This window comes from Amphiura filiformis, chromosome 12 (genome assembly GCF_039555335.1).
Source record: "Amphiura filiformis chromosome 12, Afil_fr2py, whole genome shotgun sequence".
Classification (NCBI taxonomy): Eukaryota; Metazoa; Echinodermata; class Ophiuroidea; order Amphilepidida; family Amphiuridae; genus Amphiura; species Amphiura filiformis.
The window spans coordinates 941102-950281 of record NC_092639.1 but is presented as its reverse complement, the minus strand read 5'-3'; positions in this window follow the sequence as shown (position 1 = coordinate 950281).

The following is a 9180-nucleotide window of genomic DNA, read 5'->3' as shown; positions in this document are numbered from 1 at the left end:
AGCTGGGTGTTTTACCAGGTGATATATTTCAGAATTTGAATAATTTGGAATATTTAGATATTAGTGACAATCAGATTGCACAATTGGATTTTGTATTGATAATAGGATTAAAAAGATTGATGTCTCTGTTTGTGATTAACACTATGATGAAAGAAATTCATATACCAGAAGGTGTGTATCCGATCCTGAGAAATTTGAGACAATTTTCTTTTTCTTTTAATGCGTCATCTGATGACAATGAGACACTGGTTTTGAATATGATAAATAATTTAAGCAAACTAACTCTTTTTGAAATTGGAACTGATAATGTAACAATGCTGCCACAAGTATTGAATAACAAGCCAGAGCTGGTAACCCTTCAACTTACCCATATGAATATAGTTAGGTTAGTGTCAGGAATATTTAAGGATTTAAACAATTTGATAACCCTCAATATTTCAAACATTGGTTTGGTGGAATTGAATAAGGGAGTATTCAATGGCCTGTTTAATCTAGAATATCTATATGCAGAGGGAAACAATTTGAAACACTTGGATAAGGATGTGTTTGAAGGTTTAGTGAGACTAACAGGTCTATACCTCCAAGATAATCATTTAACGCAATTAGACCTTGGCATATTCAAGGATTTAGACAACTTGATATGGCTCAATATTTCAAAGAATGATTTGGCGGAACTCACTAATGGTGTCTTTGATGGTTTGATGAAGTTAGATTACCTAGACGCAAGTTATAACCAATTGGAAAGCCTAGATAAGAGAGTCTTTCAAGGTTTAGTGAAACTGACAAATTTATACGTCCACAATAATCATTTAACACAATTAGACCTTGTCATATTCAAGAGTACTAAGCATCTTTCTGTTTATTTGTCATCTAACAGAATAAAAGAAATAACAAGTACGATTCAAAATAGATCAATAATTGAATTACACCTCTTCAATAATCCATTGACATTGATAACTCGTGATAGTTTTTCGTCGCTTATAAAAGGCTCATCTGTGTCGGTTAGCCAACATGAGGTTTGTGAGTGTTATGTTATCGCCAGTAATGCAACTTGTTTAGCGACTGATAAGAGATCACCATATCTTACATGTGATCAGTTGCTTTCTCAAACGGTCCTAGTTGTTGTCATGTGGCTAATTGGTTTGAATGCATTTGGAGGAAATATCTTTGTTTTAGTTTTTCGAATCGAAGGCACCACACCAAACAAGGTCAACTCAGTTCTGCTGAGTAATCTTGCCATATCTGATTTTCTGATGGGTATTTACATGTTAATTATTGCATCAGCTGATTTGTACTATGGAGAATATTTTCCAATGATGTCTGAACACTGGAGATCTGGCATTACTTGCAGAATTGCTGGGGCATTGTCAATAATCTCCAGTGAAGCCTCTGTGTTCTTTGTAACACTTATCAGCATTGATAGATTTATATGCATACGATTTCCATTTTCAACCAAAAAAATCACAAAAAGTCAGTAAAAACAATAACAATACTAACATGGATTTTTTCATTGGTATTAGGGATTATCCCATCTGTCTTAGCTGGAAGGAATGTCAAATTCTATGATAACTCCCATGTGTGCATTGGCCTTCCACTTGCCTTGACTAAAACATATACCACTGACACTTCGTTCATATGGAATGGGTATGTATTGCTTGACAGATCCGTAAATGAACTTGATACTCTTAGTAATGGGCTTTATTTTTCAAGTGCAGTGTTCTTGGGTTTGAACTGTATATGTTACCTTGTTATACTTGGTTGTTATATTGAGATAGTGAAGGCTGTCAGAAAGTCTTCAAAAGATGCAGGGCGATCTAGAGGAATGAATAATCAGATTCGGCTTACCACAAAGGTTTCAGCTATTGTTGCCACAGATTTCTGCTGCTGGGTTCCAGTAATCATTCTTGGGATATTGGTACAAACGAGGGTGATTACTCTGCCCCCGTCTGTATATGCCTGGTGTGTGACATTTGTTTTGCCTATCAATTCTGCTATTAACCCATATTTATATACTATATCTGAGGTTATTTCTAAATCAAACCAAAATCTAGCTCCTCAAAACACACCAAACGTCGGTCAAACAAAAGTTATTAAAACTACTAAAGCTATCAGTGGTTCTGTTACATCTAAGAACAAAGAGGTTGTTACTTCGACAGTTTAAAAAGAAAATGATGGATAGAAGTGCCGAAACTGCTTTATTTACTTGAAGCAATAAAATGTTCAAGTGCTATCAGTGTACCCAACTGCTTTGATGAGAAACGGCTGGTCCTTTGTTTTAACATTTTGTACTCTAAGGCCCATACATGTATTACTTAACCATGGAAGAAAGAGATGAGAAGGAACCACAACGACTTCGATCGGCCAAGTTTTAATCCGCTTATCTATTGACGCATGAAAAGAAAAGCTATCAATGGTACTTCCTTTCATGTATGATCCATTTACCGCGATCGATGCTTGGCGAAATCATTACTGGAAAGAGTTTATAACAAACCCATCCACGAACAAACAAACGCTACCCAGAAGTAAGATTATGGAATTTCACTGATGCTCTGAACATGTATAGTAGCTTTGTTTTGGGATCTACAGTCAAACTGTTTTCTTGATCGTGTTGTGTAGAAAATGTCCTATAAAACATCGAAAAGGTAATCAAAATCGGCCGTTTTTTTGCTGAGTTTCATCTTTAGCAAATAAGGTAAGATTTTGGTGACTTTTTCTATGAAAAATAGATGTAAAATGTTCTTAAATAATGCACAATGTTCCGGCTGAGTCCGGTACATAAAACCTGTTTAATTTAATAGTTCATATGTGTATAATCGTAACTAGCTAACTCGTTTCAGTGCCAAAGACTGCCAACTCTGAGAAAAAAGTCATCAAAGTTCGGAAAAATTGGGCAAAATGGAATAAAAAAGATGTAGGCCATCAATGACCGATGATCACGTCACCAGAGAAAATCCTATAGGGTGCTTGCACGGAAGGTCATTAGTTCAAATCATCCTTCACACACGCTCCAGAAGACATGCAAATACATGGAATACAATACCAATCACCTATTTAACGCGGGGTATTGATCAAAGTAAATCCTCATGAATAACAATGTCAACTAAATGTCGGTAAAGGGAGGGACAAAGTGAATGCGTTCGTTGTGGTTCCTTCTTATCTCTTTCTTCCATGACTTAACATAACGTGGTACAAGTACTCGTGTTAATGTCTAATTCACACAGTGTACCAAACTAGAAACATGAAGTTGCGATTTATTAAGAAATGATCGGACGTTTGTTTTAAACATTTAGGGCCTTAGGCCCATAATATTCGACCTATGGGCTCATGTCTCCATTTAAAGGCATAATGCTCACGTGCTATCAGTTAGCAAGCATGGATCAACTTTATTTACAGAAACATGGCCGGTCCATTGTTTTAACATTTAGCGCCCTGGAGCCCATATAATTTGACATATAGGGCTCATGCATGCACGCTAATCAGTCAAGTTAGCTAATCGATAAGGCATTTGAACTCCGGTGGTAGTTTAGTACACTTGTGTGGACAAAGAGCTTGCTGCTTATTGTCTTGTTGTAGCCCGTAAACTCGGGGAGATGACCCTGGCTGCGAAGGTCAAATGTCTAGGATGTGCGCTTCTAAGCAGCAAAGTTCCTGAGTTTTTGTCAAATGGTTTATGGAATTATGTGGGCCGTAGTGGCATAGATGAACTCCTGGATGGGGCAGCTTTAATTAGCATGAGGCCGCATTGATATGTAAATAGCGTATTGTTATTTAAATTTGCGCCCAGACGTATTGAGGGCGACAGTCATGTTATCCAGACGGAGAATGGCTGCATATGCCGGGCATGTCAATTTGCTGTGTGAAGGCTGATAATCACCTTTCTGTATAGGTAATAAGCTAGTATATTTCGTGTACCAGTTGGTTATAACAAAAAATTAGTATCATATTAAATATATTAAATGTATAAACTTTGAAATTTACATGAATTTGAAGAGCAGAGCTTCGAAATGTAGCTAAGTCAGGTGATGTGAAATTCTGCTGCGTGACCCCCTCTGCGTGGTAGAATTATATTCATAAAACATTGAATTTAACAGATATCATGGGTAGCCAACCACGATTTTTCAGCATTTAAAATGTATGTTAATTAACAAAGATAAATAATAAAGAGTACAAATGGCAATTAACTAGTAAACAAGCCTGAAATTTTAAAATGTTGCCACGTGATTTCCCGAGCACATGATATGTTAACATGTGACCACTATTCAGATTTACCGTAAATATTTGGAGTATGCTTGGACATCATGCACATACACTGTGCATTTCTTTACTTCCGTATAAAATCAATAATTCATGCTGGGAGCCAAGTAACATTGTCTGCTCAGAGCAGAGTGGTATTTTATTTTACTTGAGAGCATAATAGAAATACATAAAGACGAATAAGGCGCCATGATGGAAGGTCAGGTCGGGTATCAAAGGTTATTATAACCTAAATACTACTTGTATTTCCCACCTTGCCTCTGTCACATATTTCCTTCATATTATTGACAGCAAGTCCTAATTTTGACTTTGCTATTGCAAAATGTCATTTCATATCAAATTAGTAGACTTTCTTTGAAAAAACATATCACTGGTGCCTGATGGGAATACCCGTCCGCCATTTCATTAAACTGGATCGTTTTCGCCTGTTTTGTGCCCAGATGTACTGGGGCGCGCTATACTCTCATTGAACAGGCAAAGTTCGCAAAACTAACAACGTTGTTATTTGCCAAACTCAATTAACATGATCCAAGGGGTCGAACATGACGAGCTATAACGGATCGATAACTGGCCTCACTTTCTAGCTAGTAAACCAGCTGAATTTTTCATAGATTTTGCGCTGCTAATAGAACAACCGTGAATTTAGTGTCACCCCCTTGGTAGTGGTCAGCAACAACCTGTGGTGACGCTTGTGTATCAACGTCTAGATGTTGTGTCTGTGCGTAGCGCACTATAAATTATTGCGCCTTTTTACAATGCTCATGTACCATCACCGGCCCTTTGTTTTGATATTTGGGCCTCTAATCTTAACCATCTGGGGCCTAAATGGACAAAAGACACATTGACGGGTTAGGGACCATACTCTGTGTACGAAAATATAGGGATGATGACGCTGTACAATGTGTCCATTTCTATGTTTGTACCGGGCAACTACCGGGCATTCTTCAACACGGAGACTGCTACAAATTTGTCCAAAGGTACGCAATGGGTTGGGGATCGCATTTTTAACTATGACTAAACTGTTACGGAGTTGAGGTTCGCTGAAAGTAGACCATTTAGGGGGCTGTATTTGGTGTACATGTCACGTTTTGAACAATGAGTGAAAACCGACTTTATTCGTGTCAAAAACTCCAGTGATAGTACGGCGAACCCTCTCGTTTTTTAACAGCTACGCATGGCGGTGATTTTGTTCGAGATAGGCCGAGCGACTCAGGCTAAGCATACCATTTACACGATATGAGATACCACAGAGTTTCTATTGTACACGTTTTTACAATTGCTCAGTACCACATATGGTGTTGCCATTACAAGAAAATTCGTTTTGTTGTCAGGTTAAACCCAGGTTTTGTTTTCAATACACTAACTGGAAATACAATACACTGATCAGCGGCGATTGCTGTTTGCTCTGGATATATTTTATTTATTTATTTATTTATTACATCATATTTACCCAGGGTGACCCGATCAGCAAAAATTCTGTTCTTACACGGGGCCCTGCATCATAATAACAATTGCACAACAGAAAATTTAAAATTACATATAATACAACAAATTACATCATAATCAATAATTTTGTTCCATACCTGAACACCACTGTACGAGAAAGATAATTTAATTTAAATTAAATTTTACTGCATTTTCACCATGACGATTTTTAAATCGTACATTATAAATGTGATATATTCAACTGCTTGAGAATTATAATCATATAAAAGGAACACGTATAGCCCATTCAGCTCAGATCCACGTGCTGTATAGAATATTAAATCACAAGTCTATAAAAAAATACACATATCGAGACACTATGCAACTTTCTTTAACTGCGTCAATAATAGAATATTGATTTAAATAGAATTGAATACATCTCTACATTTTGAGTTTGTACTTCACCACTGAGTGAGCTAGCGATCGATTTCTAGCCAATCAGATAGGACTCCTTTTCTTGCGTTCGGTGAAATACCAATCGCCCGTCGCTTACCAACGGAGTATTAAGTTGCAGGGAAAAATATTTATAATACAGGGTGTCGCCACTGTGCATTGCTTCAGTCCCGTTACTGAATATTTCTTTCTTCCGTACTGCAATGGTTCCAACTGGGTCCCAACGTGGCCGTCACGATGATAGTCTCCCACACAACCAGATTGTGACGGTCTGACGCTCGTCGATCCTAACAAACCCGTGATAGCCACATACAGTCTGGCCTGAGACTAATGTTATACACATGCGATGACGTATCAGCCAATCGTAAGCCTTGTTTATGTCCGTTTAGCTGCACAGCTCATGCGTCATGCCGATTAGCGGCAAGCGACATGAAAGTATGAAACCAGTATTAGGGTCCCCATTTTTCCATGTGCGTTCTGCTCGTGAGAAAAATTACCTTTTGTTGACGTTTATCTACACCACATTTCGCCATAATACATTCTAGAAACGCTTGCTGTTAGAATAAGAACAATTTTAATGCTAATTTATTGCACATTCTAGGGAAGCGTGGTTACCTTTTAAAATAACCGAGTGAGAGGGTTTTCAAGAAAATATTTTTCCTGTCAAAACTGAAGCATCCTCTGTATAAAAGAAAATCGACAGCATCATCCCCGATTTTTTTCATTGTTGATGAGGTTTTGGTATCACATAATAGATACTATTTTTCTCATTACTATCCTGAAATTTGACGCTCCAAGTCGATGTATTTCCGGAGAAATCATGAATCACAGCGGTTTTTACAGGTATACCAGTTTGTAAACAATGGTAAATACTTTGGATTTCTGGGAAGGAATTATGAACGAAATATCAGTCACCGCAACAGCTACTTTGGTTTCGCGTCATACATATTCTGTGAAAAAAGCGAACCACACTAACTGCTGAGGAGACGGTGCGCCGTATATAGTTATGAAAACGGCGATAGTAAGCGTGGTGTGCTAAATAGCTCAATTGACTAGCGCGTTTGTTTTTTACCCGAGAGGTACCCGGTTCAAAACCCGGTCTCGGAAGGGTTTTTTCCTCTCCATTTTACCCAAACTGCGCTGTGAGTTCGAACCCCGCCTCCGCCAAACTTTAATGAAGTAAAATTAAAATTAAAATTTTACTTTAAAGGGCAGGTCTATAGCGAAAACAACATCATATCATTGGCAAGCTAATATTATGAGGACAATGAAAATTACTCTTTTTGAGAAAATAAGACGTTTAAAATTGATATTGCGCGAAAACCAACTTAAGCGGTGAGTTCCTCTGAACGAGACAGATTTGGCCTAGAAAACCGGTGACGTCATGAAATGAGATGTGCCCGCTGTGAGAAAAGGGACTATAAACGCTTTCAATGGACAGAACGTATACTGTTGCTGTTCACAGAAAAAAAATCCAAATTAAGTACTACAAATTTCATGGTTTTTAAACATATGGATACAATCAGCCGCTTCTTTTTTTATATATTAGACAATTGTGATATCACAATTCATATGTATATCAATATCATGAGAAATATTAGGCCAAAAAAAATAAATACATAATTTGAGCTTAGAATTTTATCTGAGATAAGCATATAAACAGTCCACAAACTCATGTATATTGCAATGTTTCAGTTGGATGAAATATTACAAAGCAAACGAATAGTAACAATTACTGTGTGGGCTTTGTTCCCGAAAGAGAACAATAACGTGCATTTTGTTATGCAGCATTGTTATGGTAAGTAATAGTACAACTCTTTGTTGCTAATGTCAAACTTGTCAAAGTTATTGTCATTGTATGATGAGAGCACGATAAAGTGTCCGCTTCATTTACCTACGTCATCAGTCAAACGGAGGAGAACACGTACGCTTCAAACGGGAGAAGAACACGTACGAGGCTGAACTTTACCCACACATTTCTCCTTTTTCAGGAGAAATACGCACAAAAAATTGCAAAAGTGTCAACTTATAATGTAATAATTATTCTCTTTGAATAGAGATAAGCTTCTTTTTGCTATAGACCTGACCTTTAAAAAAATTTCATATTGGGGAAATGTGACTGGCAGAATTTATGTATGGCGTGGAGTGGTGTGACGTTTATCAAACAAAATGTTCGATAACGGGTCATACTAGGATTTCAATTTGTTATTAATGAAGTTACATGTTGTTTTGAGGAATAACATGGGAAGTTTTGAGTTTATTTCAACTGGTGGTGTAGGATCGCAAGGTGAGTTCGTGATGAGGTTTTCTTGTTTCAACGATCCGATAGTAGGATACGAGACGTAGGCTAAAAAGGTCCTCGCATGCGCGGTGGTGTTCTTGAATTCTCGAATTCGCTGGTATCGTTTCAGGCTGTCTTGGTACGAGTAACTTATTTTGGGACACTTGGGACCATTGGCTTTGGCCCATAGTGAATAAATGTCGAGTAATGAATGTCGAGTGCTTCTAGGGCTATCAGTGTGTCAACTCAGGGCCCGAAGGCTGTTTTATTTGATGATATACAGAATGTTCGTATTTTTACATTTGGGGCCCCTTGGGACGTGATCTTTGATCTCTGGAGCCAAAAGGGACAAAATTCTCATTTACGTTTTAGGGCCCATATATAAACTTGAAATGTTACATAATTTTTTAACTTGTATGTATATATTTTACTGTTATATAATTTTAAAATGTAACATTAGTTATTTTACACATACCTAGTGGCTTAGCCAGTGTCCTCCCCGCTAATCATAGACCATCGGTATAGCGGTGAAAAGAATTTCGGGTCTGACAATTATCAACAATTTCGTTTCTACAGGTTGTCCAGCACCAACCTCCCTCACCCCACCCACTTTTTAGATTCTTGATCGCTCTTAGCAAAAAAAAAAAAAGACTTGGTGCTAACAATTCACAATTTTCGGCGGTAACAAATATTTCTGTCAGTACATTCAAAAATGTGTGCCTCTCCCCGTTTCCGAAAACCTGGCTTCGCCACTCCACACACCGTTT